This window comes from Erinaceus europaeus, chromosome 17, assembly GCF_950295315.1.
Source record: "Erinaceus europaeus chromosome 17, mEriEur2.1, whole genome shotgun sequence".
NCBI classification, from domain to species: domain Eukaryota; kingdom Metazoa; phylum Chordata; class Mammalia; order Eulipotyphla; family Erinaceidae; genus Erinaceus; species Erinaceus europaeus.
In genome coordinates this window covers 47481313-47498366 of record NC_080178.1, presented here as the reverse complement: position 1 = coordinate 47498366, position 17054 = coordinate 47481313, and the positions used below count along the sequence as shown (strand labels likewise).

The 17054-nt window shown below is 45.4% G+C and overlaps 1 pseudogene; it reads right to left on the bottom strand.

Annotated features, from left to right (window-relative positions):
• Positions 1 to 13353, bottom strand: part of LOC132533743 (NADP-dependent malic enzyme, mitochondrial-like) — a 37319-nt pseudogene extending 23966 nt beyond the window's left edge.
• Between the last annotated feature and the right edge of the window lie 3701 nt (positions 13354 to 17054).

The following is a 17054-nucleotide window of genomic DNA, read 5'->3' as shown; positions in this document are numbered from 1 at the left end:
AGACCAGTTGGTTGGTGCTGAGCTTCTTTGCTGAACAGGCAGTCTGTACTTTCATTGAAGCTATTCTACAATGAGGCTTCACTCACGCCCTAGTCTAGAACCTTTGAGAACACCTATGCCCTTTGCAGCCTCTTTCAAGAAGCTTCTCTTTTGGGATGGAGGCTTTGGTCAGCTTGAGGGGACATCAGGTTGAGGGCATTTCACAAGTCAGTAGGAGAGCAAGATTATCTGAGGAAAGGTCTGGGCCACATGCCTGCATACACACATTTCCCTTTTGGGTTAGGAAATTTTCCCTACACCTCTTCTTTTGATTGCTGTAGCCAGGATGGCCAGGACCAAGGGAAGAAAAGGTCAAGGGCTGATCAAAAAGAAACTCAGGTCCATTTGTTTCCATTGCCAGGGAGCACTGCCTTTAGCTGAAGGGTCTCAAGCTCAGGACATCCTGTTGGAGTTGCGAAACTTCATCCCCCTCTGGCTCCAGTGGGAAATAGGAATGCATCTACATGAGGCCTGTCAGTCCCCTGACACTCCAGTCCCTGTGTCCACACTCATAGGAGCATGTAGGGTGTTCCCTGCCTCCCCAAATACAAGCTGCTCCTTCGGTATGCCAAAAAATTTCCACTCATGTACATCTTAGACATTATTTTGTGTATGTAAATCTCCACATGCCTTTAAAAAATACTGACTAGGGGTGGGAGTGGGGGAAGAGAGACAGCACAATGTTCATGCAGAAGACTTTCATGCTGGAGTCTCTGAGGTCCCAGGTTCAACACCCAGCACCACCTAAAGTCAGGGATGAGCAGTGCTCTTGTCTTTCTCTCAATAAAATGATATATATATATTCAAATGGCAGAGTGCAGGACTTGAATTCTCTATGGGTCAGTGCAGTGATCAGATGATCTCTCTCTTGCATACAGAACTGTACTTTAATAAGAGCTAGTCCATCCAGTGATTGAAACCCATGAGTCAAGCCCCAGGGTAAGTGGCCCCACACTATCCTGTCTCTTGCACCCAGCTCTCTCCTGCAGAGTATGACAGTGATTGGGGGATCAGATGGAATTTTGCTGAAAGACCCTCGAAATCCCCCTTAGGCCACTTCTTCAGCTCTGGCCCAGTGCCAGTGGCTGAGCCATAGCATTAAGCGTCAGCCAGTCTTTGGTAGGCAGAAAATGAAAGAAACTCAGGGAGAAACTAGGGCAGTGGGTGTTCCTTTTCTTTTCAAATTGTTTTTAAATATTTATTTATTTACTTATTCATTTTTGTTGTCCTTGTTTTATTGTTGTAGTCATTATCTTTGTTGGATAGAACAGAGAGAAATGGAGAGAGGAGGGGAAGACAAAGATGGGGAGAGAAAGATAAACACCTGCAGACCTGCTTCACTGCCTATGAAGTGACTCTCCCTGCAGGTGGGGAGCTGGGGATTGAATTGGGATCCTTATGCAGGTCCTTGAACTTTCTGCCATGTGCACTTAACTTGCTTTGCTGCTACCGCCTGACTTCCTCTCTCATTATTTTTATGTATTAAATTTTAATTTTTTTCATAGCTGAAGTTTTATACATATATGGTTTCATAATTCATGGCAACTGTTTCTTTCATATAAAGACACCATTGCACTGGAGCTTCCTCTGCTGTCATGTCATAGCACTTCCCATGTGGTGCCTGTGTCATGGGGATGACAAGGTATATGTCCAATTGGCCCCCCAACTGCTGCCCTTTCTTTTTGTCATTAGGGTTTTCAGGGTTATCACTGATATATGCCTGCCTGACTCCACCATTCCTAGTGGCTTTTTTTTAAAACAGAAGGTGAAAGGTAGAATGAGAGAGGGAAGGAAGGAGAGAGAGACAGAGAGGGAGAAAGAGACAGCATTTAGGACTGCTTCACTGCTCATATAGTGTCCCTCCTACCCCCGCCCCATGCTGGGGTCCTGTGTCTTGAATCCGGGCCTTTACTTTTGGTAATGTGTACTCTACCAGGTAGGCTACTTCCAGCCCCCAATTGCAAAATTTTTAAAAAAAGGATATTTTGAACATGCCAGGAGCCATTCTCTGCTTGATAAGCTTTGAAACAATGGAAGCCCTCAAGACAAGTTTTCATTTCCCCCACGGGCAGGCCATTTCCCCTCAGGTAGGCCATTTATCAGAAAGCAAGTGACACACCACATAGTTGTGGTAACAAACATGGTTTCGGCTATTGTATGTTGCAAGGAACATTCCACCCTGATGATTGCTCCCCCTCCTCTTCCTCCTCCAGTACTTCCCCCTTCCCCAAAGCCTTATAATGCCTGTGAACACAATAAAATTTTGCAGCTTGATCAGAATCCTGTCTTGCTGTCATTCCTTGTGTCTCCTGTTCCTTTCATTTCAGGTTCTTGGGTTCCTAGCCCCTATTCACACCCCGCTGGCTGGGGCATCTGGCGCCCGAACATGGGGTGAAGAAGCCTTCTGGACCTTGGAATGCTGCTGCTATTCGAAATTCACTGAGCCACCGTGGCCCGAGGAGGTAATGCACAGGCTCGCATAGATCACCATGGAGCTGCCCGGCCGTGAGTCAGGTCTGAAGGAGTGTCACAGAGGCACAAGGTAAGCATTACCATGGGACAGGCATTTAGCAAACAGGATTTATTTATTAATGGACTCAAGGAGTCTTTCAAGACACGAGGAACAAGGGTTAAAAAGAAAGATTTAAAGAAGTTTTTAGACTATATTGGAGATATTTGCCCCTGGTTTCCCCAGGAAGGCACTATTGATGAGAGGCGTTGGAGGAGAATTGGTGATTGTCTTAATGACTACTATCAATCTTTTGGTCCTGAAAATGTCCCTGTTTCAGCCTTTTCCTATTGGAATTTAATTAATGATATCTTAAAAAATTTATAATAATCACCCTGATATTAAAAGCCTCATTACAGAGGGTGAAAAGGTCCTCCGGCAACTTTCTTGCCTGCCCTCCAGGACAAAGACCCCATCCCAGTGCCCTTCTGTAATTGTTGACCTTGATCCCCCCGTATCCGGCCAAAATAAAGACCCTGTCCCCCTGCCTACAGGTTCCACCTCACTCACTAAAGTTACCTCCATTGACCCTCGTATTGCTAATTCACATGAGAATAAAACCCTGCAATCTTTCCCCCGCCTCTATCCAGTTTTACAAACCCCCCCCCCCTCCTGAAGCACTTCCCGTGGAGGAGGAGGCTTCGCTAGAAAGAGAGGCTGCCAAATACCACAATCCTGATTGGTGTCCTCTTCCCTTTAATCCCCCTCCTTACATTCATGCCCCTGCTCTCCAGCCTGATCCCCTCCTTGATGATCCTTCCATCAGGCAGGCACGCTCAGGAGCCCTTACAGGAATTTCCACCCTCCACAAGGTCCTTGCTGACTGGAGAGAGCAGCTTCAATTAATGAAAGAAATAGCTGCAGTTACAGAAGAACTTACATTTTTAGCCTCACCAAAAAACCTAAGCCCAATCCCTAAAACTAAATCATCCAAATCAAAACCAGTTTTGGCTTTCCCTGTCACTCGGAGCCAGACTCAAACTGACCCTGCACATAAGGTTTCTATACAAATAGAAGACCCTGAAGAACCTCCAGATTCAGATGTTGATAGCGACAATAATCTCCCACAATCTTCCACCCCCTCTAAAACTAAAAATGACAAAGCCCAATCAAGTTCAGATGATGATAATGATGATAATTGTTCTCAAAAACATAAAAATCTAAATTTTAAATACTTAGAAAAATTTAAAGGGGTGGTTGCTAACTATGGTCCGACCGCTCCTTTTACTGTAGCTTTGTTAGAAGGATTTAGTGATAAATGGCTCACTCCCAATGACTGGAATCGGCTGGCTCACACTGCTCTTAATGGAGGCGATTATGTCTCCTGGAAAATTGAGTTTATAGAAAACTGTAGGGACCTGGCTCAGCGCAATGAGAAAAAAAGATTCCTCAAAGACTTGGACTCTTAAAAAACTCGTAGGTGAGAGCCCCTATAATTCCAACGAGGTTCAAGCCCGTTTCCCACCCGGCTTGCTCACCCAGATACAACAGGCTGGCTTAAAAGCATGAAAGCGCCTGACAAGGCCCAGAGAGCCCTATAGTGATTTTATTAGCCGCTTAAATGAGGCTAAATCAAAAGCAGAAAGGCTTTTCAGAGGTGATGAAACTGATAATCCTTGTGTTAAACATTTGTCTTTTGAAAATGCTAATCCCGCTTGTCAAGATGCCATCTGTCTTCACAAGCGTGGCACTCTTGCTAATTATGTTAAGCTTTGCTCTGGCATCGGCACTACACATGCTCTTGGGCTTGCCATTGGTGTCACCCTCCGTAACAACAATTTTTCTGCAGGCGCCGGCCAACAAAACAAGACCTGCTTTAACTGCAAACAGCCTGGTCATTTTATCAGAGAGTGTATGGCCACCGCCCAAGCCCAACCTCCTGTATTGGGGCACCCTCCTCCAGCAACAGTTTGTCTGCGCTGCCAAAGAGGCAAGCACTGGGCCTCTGAATGTAGATCTAGAAGTAACATCCAGGGCCAATTCTTAAACCCCCGACCGTTGGGAAACTTCCTGCGGGGCTGGCACCTGGCCCCCACACAAAGGACAACCCCTGGGGCTATCAGGTTTGTCCCTCAGTCTCCAGCCCAGCTGCTTCCCCCTCCCCAGCCAACTCCCAATGCCTCAGAAGATCGGTCTCTAGTCTCTGGAGAGCCACCGCTTGCAGCGCAGGACTGGACCTCTGTGCCACCTCCCTCACAGTATTAACCCCTGATGCAGGCCCTCTGACCATAAATACTGCAGTCTTTGGCCCCCTCCCTCAAAATTTGTCTGGCCTAATACTAGGAAAAGCTAGTTCCACCCTCCAAGGTCTACATGTGGTCCCCGGAGTTGTTGACAATGACTTCACTGGAGAAATTAAAGTTATCGCCTCCTCTCAAGAAGGCACACAGGTCATTCCACCCGGTGAGCATTTAGCACAACTAATATTACTTCCCTTACAGCACCTTAATAGTAATTTCCATAAACAGTCCCATCTCGATGACCCCCCCTGGGTCCTCAGACGCATATTGGGTCCAACAGGTTTCTCTCGACCACCCCTCCTTAAAACTATTTTTAAATAGCAAACCTTTTACTGATATTATAGACACAGGGGCTGATGCCACAGTCATTTCTGAAAAAGACTGGCCACACACTTGGCCCTTAACGGCCTCTCACACCCACTTAAAAGGCATAGGCCAGTCCACTGACCCCAAAGTCAGCTCCCAGGCTCTTACTTGGTCAGATGAAGAGGGCGATACTGGCTCTGTTACTCCATTTGTTATCCCTGGGCTGCCAGTTAATCTCTGGGGCCGTGATATTCTATCTCAAATGAATGTCATTATGTGCAGCCCCAACGAAAAGGTGTCCCGGCAGATGTTAAATCAAGGTTTTCTCCCGGGAAGTGGACTTGTAAAAAAACTCTCAAGGAATTAGAGAACCCCTTACAGTCATCCAAAGGACAGATCAGTCTGGGCTGGGTATCCCTCCCCCTCTGCCTTTTTCCTAATGGCCGTTGACATGCCTGCACCCCAAGCAGAAAAAATTGCCTGGAAAACAAGTGTCCCCGTATGGGTTGATCAATGGCCTTTAACACAAGAAAAAGCCAAAGCAACACTGACGCTAGTGCAGGAGCAGCTTGCTGTAGGTCACATAGAGCCAACTACCTCCCCGTGGAATATCCCAATTTTTGTCATAAAAAAGAAATCAGGAAAATGGCGATTATTACAAGATTTAAGAGCTATTACCAAAGTAATGTTCCCTATGGGGACCCTTCAACCAGGTCTACCCTCCCCTGTAGCAATCCCCTATGGCTATCTTAAAATAGTTATTGATCTCAAAGATTGTTTCTTCACTATTCCCTTACACCCTGATGACAGGCCCCATTTTGCCTTCAGCATACCCCAAATAAATTTTCAGGGCCCTATGCCCCGTTATCAATGGAAAGTATTACCACAAGGCATGGCCAATACCCATACCCTTTGTCCAAAATTTGTTGATGAGGCTGTTGCTCCAATTAGACAAAAATGGCCTTCCATATATATTCTACATTATATGGATGATATACTTTTGGCTGCTGACCAAAAGGACAGCCTGTTTCAATGCCTAGAAGACCTGACAGCCAGCCTTTCAAATAGAGGACTTCAAGTTGCCCCCGATAAAGTACAAATAGCTGACCCTTATACTTATTTGGGATATGAATTGCTTCACCATCGCATGCTAACCTCTCGAATTCAACTATGCACCTCCCATTTACAGACCTTAAATGACTTCCAAAAACTTCTAGGTGATATTCAATGGCTTAGATCATATTTAAAATTGCCCACTCATTCCCTGCTCCCCCTAAATGAAGTCCTTAACGGTAACCCAAACCCATTGTCTCCCAGAAAGCTCTCCGCTGAAGCCCAAGCTTCCTTAAACCGCACTATACAAGAGCAGACTGTTTTTCAAATTGACTATAATACACCCCTGCTATTTTGTTATCTGTTCCACTTCTCATACACCCACTGGTGTTTTCTGGAAAAACTCACTTAAAGCCAAAGATAAGGGGCACCCCCTACTATGGGTTCATCTGCCTGCTTCCCCTCAAAAGGTGCTTGCCACATATCCATTCCTGGTTGCACAGCTGATTATAAAAGCACGAAAACTGAGCCGTCAATATTTTGGAAAAGATCCTGACTCTCTTATCTTACCCTACACTAAAAATCAGCTTGATTGGTTGCTCCAAGCCTCTGATGACTGGCCTATTGCATGTGCCTCCTTCTCAGGCACCACTGATAATAATTATCCCAACAGTCCCCTGCTACAATTTGCTGCTGTGCATCCCTTTGTATTCCCCAAGATAACAGCTACCCAGCCTCTTAATAAGGCCTCCTTGGTATTTACTGACGGCTCTGTTAATGGAACTGCAGCCTACGTATTGATGGGAACCCTACCAAATGCTTAAGGCAACTCTACATAAACTCAAAAAGACTTCCATCTATGAAACTCGTGGAGTGCCACGTAATAGCCTCAACCATGCTCTTTTTGTTCTTAATTTTCTCAATCTGGATGCACAAGAAAGATCTGCTGCTAACCATCTCTGGCATCCTGAGACCCATAATAGACAAGCCATGTTCAGGTGGTATGACCCCCTCACAATGGAAAGGTCCTGACCCTGTCCTCATCTGGGGACGTGGCTCGGCCTGCATATATGATCAAAATGAAGGAGCTCCTACGTGGCTTCCTGAAAGGCTTGTTAGACAAGTCAATGGAATCTCACCCGCAAGGGGAGATTGCCCTGCTCTTCCTAAAAACAGTGTTGATACACTTCACTAAAGCCCCAAGAATTACTAATGTATTCCGTGCCCAAGAATGTGAGTTCCTGAGGCCCTTTTTTCTTCTTTTGTCTTTCAGGAAAACAACACTAAAATCTGAAGATGGTTCCAAAGAAGTCCAACCGTGTGATGCTTCCTTGTCTTCTCTACATGCCCCTAATATTGGCCATTCCCACTTGTACAGTCCTTGTTTATCAGTGGGAATTCCAGGTTAGAGAGACACAAACCAAAGACTCTCACACTACAGTCCAAAACATTGGCACAGCACTCTATCCTCCTAAAGGTTTCCGGGAGACTGTTGTCATTAATATTTCTCCCAAGACTATATCTAGCACCCATCGGCCTTATGCCTGCTTTCTTTTTGATAATAAGGACCGGAGCAGATGCCTTACTGATGTTTCCACTTGTGGAGGCTGCCGCTATTGGTCCTGCATTCTCCATGATGCCCACTTGCCAAGAACCAAAACAGGAAAGCCCAGTAGTCTCAGATTACAAGGGTCCCAGTTTACTATTCAGATTTCTGATCCCTGGGATACCCATTGGCAAGAGGGAGTTACAGGTAAATTATATAATAATGGATACTCCACATATCCTACAGTAACTATACATATCTCCAGACAATTGGCATTGGCCAAGCATAGAGAACAAGTAAATCAAGTCATTATAGAAACAGAGAATAAGCTCCATTCGGCTTTCCAAACAAATTCGGCCATGGAAGTAACTAAAAAATGGGCTACTTGGCCCCTACATCTCCAATATGCAATTAACCTTTTAAGTTATTCTCAGATTTTTCTCAACATTTCCCATTGCTTGCTATGTGCATCCCTTTCACTACCCATTCTTGCAGCAGAACCTTTAAACAACACACTGCCAACTTTTCTAGATGCAACCACAAATGAACCCCCTATGGGGCCCCATCCCTCCGTCTCCTCAGTCCCACTTTTTCTAGAACACATAGGCAATTCATTTATACTGGTATTCCTTTATACCAACAACACTGGCCCTGTTAATTTCACTTGCACCCATAATGTTTCTGTAAGCACTGTCCATGAAGCACCACAATTAGCTTACTTCTGGTGCTGTGGGACACTTCTGACTAGCATAAATACCACTACCCTTGGGCCCTGCCTCATGGTAGCTATAGTCCCCCAACTCACTTTATATGAACCTGATGAGTTTGCATGGCTCCTACACTCCACTCATAAAAGATCTGTTTTCCTCCCATTGATAGTTGGCATAGGTTTAGCTACCTCTACTGGCATAGTTGGTGGGGCAGTAGGACATTCTATTTACTTCTCCCATGACTTTTCTGACAAATTACAACAAGTCATAGATTCCACCACAAACAGTCTAGAGTCACTACAGAGACAGATCACATCTCTGACAAAGGTTACTTACAGAACAGACGAGTCCTTGACCTTCTCACAGCAGAAAAGGGAGCAACCTGCTTAGCTTTACAAGAATAATGTTGTTTTTATATTAATGAATCAGGAATTATAGAACAAAATGTTAAAAACCTACAAACACTTAGTCGAGATTTGAGAAATAGATATGACCCTTCCTCTGCACAATCATGGATGAATTCCCCCTTCTTGGCTGCCTTCAGTCGTGGGACCCCTGATTAGTCTTTTGTTAATGATTACCTTAGGACCCTTTATTTTTAATAAGATTACTGATTTTATAAAATGGCAAATTGACTCCTTGGCATCAAAACCGTTACAAATACATTATGATAGGTTTGATTTGGCTGACAGAGGCTTGGCTGAACCTGAGGGTGACAGACCTCCTTTTCGGAGGGCATAAAACTCAGAATTATAAATTGAGACATCCAACCTTGGCAGGGAAAGGGCACCAGGAAGGGGTGAAAGGCAAAGCACTTCAGGGGGAGGACCCTATAGTCCACCTCTGAGTCCCCCGTGAAGCAAACCTGATTTGCATGGAGGTTGGTGTCAGCAAGAAAAAACTTCTGCCTTGAAGTTGTCTACACCCTGAAAACTTTGGCTCTGCCTCCCCTCCCCAAAAAGACACCAAGAGCCTTATAAGATGCGGGAAGACTGGTTTTACATTCACCCCACAGGAGGAATCAGGTCAATACTTCTTCCCTCTGGTTAATGCCCACCAAAACTGCTGTTAAGGTCTCTATACCTCACCCATGATTGCCTGCCTCAGTTAAATTGTAACAAAGGGAGGAGATGCCAGGAGCCATTCTCTGCTTGAGAAGCTTTGAAACAATGGAAGCCCTCAAGACAAGTTTTCATTTCCCCCACGGGCAGGCAATTTCCCCTCAGGTAGGCCATTTATCAGAAAGCAAGTGACACACCACATAGTTGTGGTAACAAACATGGTTTCGGCTATTGTATGTTGCAAGGAACATTCCACCCTGATGATTGCTCCCCCTCCTCCTCCTCCTCCAGTACTTTCCCCTTCCCCAAAGCCTTATAATGCCTGTGCACACAATAAAATTTTGCAGCTTGATCAGAATCCTGTCTTGCTGTCATTCCTTGTGTCTCCTGTTCCTTTCATTTCAGGTTCTTGGGTTCCTAGCCCATGTTCATGTCCCGTTGGCAGGGGCATGAATACACTATGAAAACAACCCCCCCACACACAAACCCCCCATGAGGGATCGCTTTAGGAAATGTTCCTGGAAATCTTTGTTTCTGAAAGAAGTTGGAACCCCTGTCCCCTCTTGCCCCACCCTAATAAAATCACATTTGAAGTGAAATTAGAGTGAAACACAAAGGAGGGTGTTTGGCTCTTTGAGTCAGCCTGAGAACTCTTGTCTTTGGAATCCAAACATTCAGTGATCCATCAGTGACACCCAGCAGGCAGGCAAGCTCACCTCCCTTCCTTCAGAAATGACCAGGAAACAGGCGGTGGGGAGGTGAGAGGGAGATACGGGGAGAAAAACAGACAGCAACACAGCTCTGAATGAGGCACTTGCCGGTCAGATCTTAGTCAGGGCTGGGGGAGCTCTGCAGTGCTTTTGTCAAAACTTTCTCATCTCAACTTGTTACTTCCATGTGGAGAGTGGTCCTTAAGCCTTGAGGGGGTTGAACCCCAGGTTCCCTCTACAAAGAGATCAGCATGTGCTTCCAGCCTCAGCTTACAAGAAGCTGAATGGACCACTGACCTGCAATAAAAGAAGCCCTCCCCCTGGCCAGAGATAAGATTAGCCCTACTCTCCAGGACCAGCCTGATCATAAATTCCTTTACTAGCCACTTTGTTCAGCATACTAGCAATGGGCCTTTCCCCAATAGTCCTTATTTGGAGTGATCCTCTTCTATTAGTTCTCTCCCTTTTTTGCCACTTTTATTTCTTTATTTTTTCTATTTGTTTATTTATTCCCTTTTGTTGTCCTTGTTGGTTTGTTGTTGTTGTTGTAGTTATTACTGTTGTCATCATTATTGGATAGGACAGAGAGAAATGGAGAGAGGACGGGAAGACAGAAAAGGGGAGAGAAAGACAGACACCTGCAGACCTGCTTCACTGCTTGTGAAGCAACTCCCCTGTGAGCAGGTGGGGAGCCAGGGGCTCAAACCAGGATCCTTATGCTGGTCCTTGTCTTTGTACCACCTGCACTTAACCTGCTGTGCTACCGCCCAAATCCTTTTCTTCCTTTTCTAACCATATATATACCTGTTATCACCCCAATAAAATTGAGTTGTCTCTCTGAAGTACTCCCAGAAGTTCGTGTCTCCACACGACCATGCCTGGCCCTTGGTACCTCCATGGGCCTCCAGTGGTCCCCCAACCCTTGCCTCCATCAGCCGAGGAGGTGGTGGGGTTTTGCAGATGCAGCCCACAGTTCCATAGAGACATTGTCTTTGGGATGTGATGCATTTAGTATAGTCAGTGCTGTCAAATTTGTTTATTTCCTTGTTCCCTTTTATTTCTTTCTTTATTTATTGGGTAGTGCTGAAAAGTAGATGTCTTGGGCTAGCAAGAGAGCTCACCTGGATAGTGAGCTGCTTTGCCCTGTACTGTATGTGGCCCAGGGTCAATTTTGGTCCCCAACATATTGGACAATGCTTCAATGCTGTGGTCTCTCTCTGTGTCTGTCTGTCTCTCTCTCTGAAAAAGGTGGCATGGAGAGGAGAAGCCCCAGGCATGGTGAAAAGAAAATAAGAACTATTTTTAACATCAGGAGTTGGCAAGTAGAAGTCCAGTGGCCAAAGCCAGCAGAAGGAATGGGGTCCTATCCAGGAGATGTCTCCACCTCTACTACTATCCCCAGGACCCACTGTGGCCTCCGGTAGGTCAGGCCATAGTGTTGACAGGCCAGCCCCATGGTGGGCATGTACACAATGGGCATGAACCCTCCACATCAGATGTCAGCACCCGGTAGAAGAGCTTCTCATTCTGATTCTGGAGCGTCATGGGGATGATGTACCTCAGGAAGGAAGACAAGAACCAGGCTGAGGGCTCTGGTGGTGGCTCATCCCATCCCCATTTGTGAGGGTCCAGGATTGACTCTCTTGCCCCCACCTGAAGGGGAAGCTTTCCACGTGGTGTAGCAGTGCTGCAGATATCTCCCTTATTTTCCTTCTCTTACTTGTCACTCATTATAAAAAATGGTGGTCAGGATGGTGGATTCATGTAGGCAGCAAACATTTCCCTTCCTGAAAGCTGGATGCTGTCACATGCCAGCTTTGACATGAAAAGATATTTGCATTATTGTCACTTGAACTTGGAAATCAGAGATAGAGTCCATGAAATCCACTACCTGACGCACTCGCTCCTTCTAGGTAGGTAGAAATAGAGGAAGGGGCTAGAGAAATATCTCACTGGTTGGGGAGGACTTGCCTTGACATGTATGTGGCCCAGGTTGGAGTCCCAGCACCACACAGGAGGGTGATAGAGCACCAGGAAAGCTCTGGTGCTGTGGTGTGTCTCCCTCTTTCTCTGTCTGAATCTCTCTCTCTCTCTCTCTCTCTCTCTCTCTCTTTCATACACACACACACACACACACACACACACACACACACACTCACACACACTCACACATGACATTCAGGAAACCCCATTTCACCTCCCCCTCCCTTAAGAATGGCCATGGGAAGGACTGGAAAGATTTTAACCTGATTTAGGGCAAGCAGAGAGAAGCCAAACACCTTGCATTTTCCTACCTCTGGGAGTAGAGTGTCTCAAAACTTCCTCCTAGACTTCAGTTCACAAAGGGTCTTGATTTTTTTGTTTGTTTGTTTCAAGAGGGTAAAACCATCAGGTGGACTTTCTGTCTTTCGAGACAGAGGGAGAGGAAGAGGGAGAGAGGGAGAGAGAGAGAGAGAGAAAGAGAGAGAGAGAGAGACCACAGCACTGAAGCTTTGTCCAGTGATTGGGGGCCAGGCTCAAACCTGGGTGACTCACATGGCAGAGATTACCTAGCTGAGTTATCTGTCCAAAGACCAGTAGGATTCTAGTCCTTGAGGCTGTGCTTTGGTCTCAAGATTCAGCTTTAGTCTCTGAGTGGCTGGAAGTAAGCTTCAATTCCATTTACCACTCTGATCACTGATGTCCCCAGAACCCCATCTGTCCTGTTGGGGGCAGGTTTCACTAGTATCACATGTGACAGTAGGATCCTGGAGGCAAGGAACCCTCTTCTCTCCCTCCACCCCACACAGCGTCATTCTCCTCATTCCAGGAGCCGAGGGTCCCACCAGAAAATCCACACAGTTCAATGAAGGCATTCATTCATGCTTCTCTCTGGTTGACTCAAATGCCACCTCTTTTTAAGGGGCTTTCTGGGTTTTCATGGATGGAATCCTTCCCAGTCAAACAGATAGAACCTTAGGGGGACCTGCACTGCTCTGGGGGCCAGGTTGGGTTTGGGGTGCCTGCAGGAGTGTATTAGAAAGCAGTTGGCCAGAGGACACCACTGATCTATCCAGGTCACTCTGCTGCCGCTCGTAGGACCTCATGACACGGAGCAGCTGCACGTCCTGGCTCCGGAAGCAGGGCGGGGTCAAGCCATGTATGCACAGCTGCAGCTGCTCCTCTAGCATGAAGGCCATGCCCTGGAGAGGAGGAAGAGAGGCAGACCCATGGGTATCTAGAACCCCACCATCTAGCCCTGAATTCCCTGCAGATTCCGAGTGGGGGTGGGGAGTTGGAGCTGCATTTGAACTCCAGCTCTGCTGACTCAACCACCTGGCACAGGTAAGTCAGGGTCTACTCTGTGCCCTAGCTTCCTCCTGGGAATTGGGGCACCATCTCTGCTTGTGAACTGCCTGGGGTTTGGGTCATCACTGTGTTGTACCTAGTTGATCTTGATATAGCTTTTAGCTTTACAGAAAAAAAAGGAAATACACACACACACACACACACACACACACACACACATATATATATATATATATATATATATATATAGAGAGAGAGAGAGGGAGAGGAATAGGATAGAAGATACACACAGATTGGCACTCTCTTTCATTTGTTTTTAATTAATTAATTTTTTTGTTATTACTGGGGCTCCACTACTTCTCAAAAAAAACATGATAATTTATGTATTGCTGTTGCTGGGGGGCTTCACTGGCTCCAATATGATAATTTTTACGAGAGAGAGAGAGAAGCAAGGAGAGAGGGAAAGAGACCGTAATCCCAAAGCTTCCTCCAGTGTGATGGGGCTGGGCTTGAATCCAGGTTGTGCACATGGCAAAGCAGCACACTATCCAAGTGAACTTTCTTTTACCCTTACAATACCACTAAACATCTCCTGGGTGTTCAGTGCTATTTGAAGTCCAGCTAGCACAGCAGAAGCATTTGAAAGCCTCTTATGTACACAAGAGGCTTAAATTCTGCCCCCACTTGCATTGGATGGGGAAGGGGAACTTTAGGAGCAGTGAAACAGTGCTGCAGGTATCTGTCCTTTTCTTTCTCTCTCTCCTCTCTCTGTGTCTTACCACTATTAAAAAATGGCCACTGGGGATTGTGAAGCCTCAGCAATAACACTGATGGCAAAGGGTGAAGGGAGAAAAGAGAGAATGAAGACATAAAGAGACAGAGAGAGAAAGAGTTATACTAACAAGGAAAGATGTACTTTAGGAAAGAAGAAAGAAAGAAAGAAAGAAAGAAAGAAAGAAAGAAAGAAAGAAAGAAAGAAAGAAAAGAGAGCATGAACTTAATTGTCAAAAAGCAGACTGATTTTATATTCTCCATTATTTTTCCCTTTTGTTGCCTTTGTTTATCACTGTTGTTATTATTGTTGTTATTGTTGTTGGATAGGACAGAGAGCAATCAAGAGAGAATGGGAAGACAGAGAGAGGGAGAAAAATATAGACACCTCAGACTTGTTTCACCGCTTGTGAAGGGACTCCTCCTGCAGGTGGGAAGTTGTGGGCTCAAACCAGGATCTTTATGCTGGTCCTTGCATTTTGCACCTTGTGTGCTTAACCCACTGCACCACTGCCACACCGTATATTCTCTATTATTCATTTAAGTGTTTTGTAAAATTAAAACTCAGTGTGCAAGTATCTGCAGGATTTTGCCACATCTCCCTGCTGATGTGAAAAGCTGCCTTGCAGCTTTGTACTGCTTTACAGTTTCATTTTAAATTTATTTGTGTATGATACAGACTGAAATTGAGAGGGAACAGGGAAGTAGAGGGGGAAAGAGAGACACCTGCAGTACTGCTTCACTGCTCATGATGCTCCCCCCTGCAGGTGGGGGCTGGGGCTTGAAGCAGGGTCTTTGCTCATGGTGGTATGTGCTCTACTGGGTGTGCCCAGGCCCCTGCCATTCAGACCATTTGACCCCAACCAGGACAGAGGGTTTCTGACAGCACTTATGGAAGAGTAAACTGAGGCTCATCTCTGTCTACAGTACTACAAAGTCACATGGTTAGCATAGGCAGTTCAAATGCACTTGAGAATGAGGATTTATTTTTTTTGTTCATTTTTTTGCCTGTAGATGACTTGTTTTGCAAAGCTGTTGGTTGTGAACCAATGTGGAAAGAAAGGTTGAGTCTGTCCCTGAAATCTTTGGCACTGCTGGGATGGTGTCCTGTCCAAACAAAGGAAGTGCTCTGAAAGGCTGGTGAATCATTCCTTAAACAGAATTCCCTGTGGCCAGCTCCCTGCTTTCCAAGAGTCTGTTTGTAAGCCTATTGTTCTTGACTCCCAAACACCAAAACACCAAAACACTGCTCAGCTCTGGCATATGGCAATGCTGGGGTAGCATCTGTGACCTCTGGCATTTATCTTTGATCTCCATCATCAGCCCATGATAGGGATATTTTTTTCAAACTCGGTAAAGTGGCCCAGCCAGTGTGGTTTTCCAGCTTTGTATTTGAAGCCTTCAGGCATTGGCTCTGAAGCACTGACTCTCTAGCTGTTGCACTGAAATCTTGACCACAGTGTCACTGACAAGTGTGACCTGGGTAAATGACCATACCACTTTGCAAATAGCATCACCTCATGGAATTTGGTTTTTTTTCCAGGTATATTAGAAAGGAGCAAAAGACATTTGTCTGCTGAACTATGTCATCATCATTGTATGCATTATATCATTTGAAAGGATTGACAAAAATCAAAGAACTTAGGACAGGATATGACCTATTAAGGTGCTGTATGATTCTTTGCTATTATTGTTAGTTTTAATTATATGCTATTGAGGCGACCAGTCAGGCAAGAGTCAAGCAACCAGGGCATTGTTAGAGAAATAACAGCTTATGCAGAGATAACAAAATGGTTATGCAAAGAGACTCTTATGCCTGAGCCTGAGCTGAACAGTGTTCTTGCACAGAAGACAAAAATAAATAAATAAATAAATAAATAAAAAGACAACTTAACCTGCATTTCAATCAATTGATTTTTACATTCTCTCTCCCTCTCTCCCTCCCTCCCTCCCTCCCTTTCTCAATCTTTTTTTTTTTTTTTTTTAACCAGGGTTATCACCGTGGTTTAGTGCCTGTACACCACTCCCAGGATTTTTTTACCCTTACTTTTTAAAAAATATTTATTTATTCCCTTTTGTTGTCCTTGTTGTTTTATTGTTGTAGTTATTCTTGTTGTTGTTGGATAGGACAGAGAGAAATGGAGAGAGAAAGGGAAGACAGAGAGGAGGAGAGAAAGAGAGACACCCGCATACCTGCTTCACTGCTTGTGAAGTGACTCCCCTGCAGGTGGGGAGCTGGGAGCTTGAACCAGGAACCTTACGCTAGTCCTCGTGCTTTTCCCCATGTGCACTTAACCCAGTGAAGCCTGAATCCTTAAAAAAAATTTTAATGTATTATAGGAAGAGATAAAGAGGAGGAAAAACAGGAGAGGAGGAGGTGGAGGAGGAAGAGAAAGAGAGAGAGAGAGAGAGAGAGAGAGAGAGAGAGAAACTTGTAGTACTGCTTCACCACTTCTGAAACCTCCTTGCCCCTCATAGGTGGGGACTGGGATCTTGAACCAGGGACATCATGCACAGGGACATGTGCACTCTATGAGCTGCACCACCCATCCAGCCCCCAATAGTCCCTTTCATAGGTACCTCTGATGGATATTCCCATTCAACAGCAGTCACCAAGTATTCTGTGTGTTCAGATGCATTGTGGATAGGCGGAAATAAAAATGCCCTATTGTAAATGTAGTGGACATCCTTGGAGTGTCTGCCAGCTCAGGGTCTCCACCACCATCCAGCTCACACTCCAGTATGTCACACCAAGATGTGTGGTCCTTCCTTCCAATTGGAGTATCCTATTCTTTCTCTCATAATTTAGCATTGAGATGAT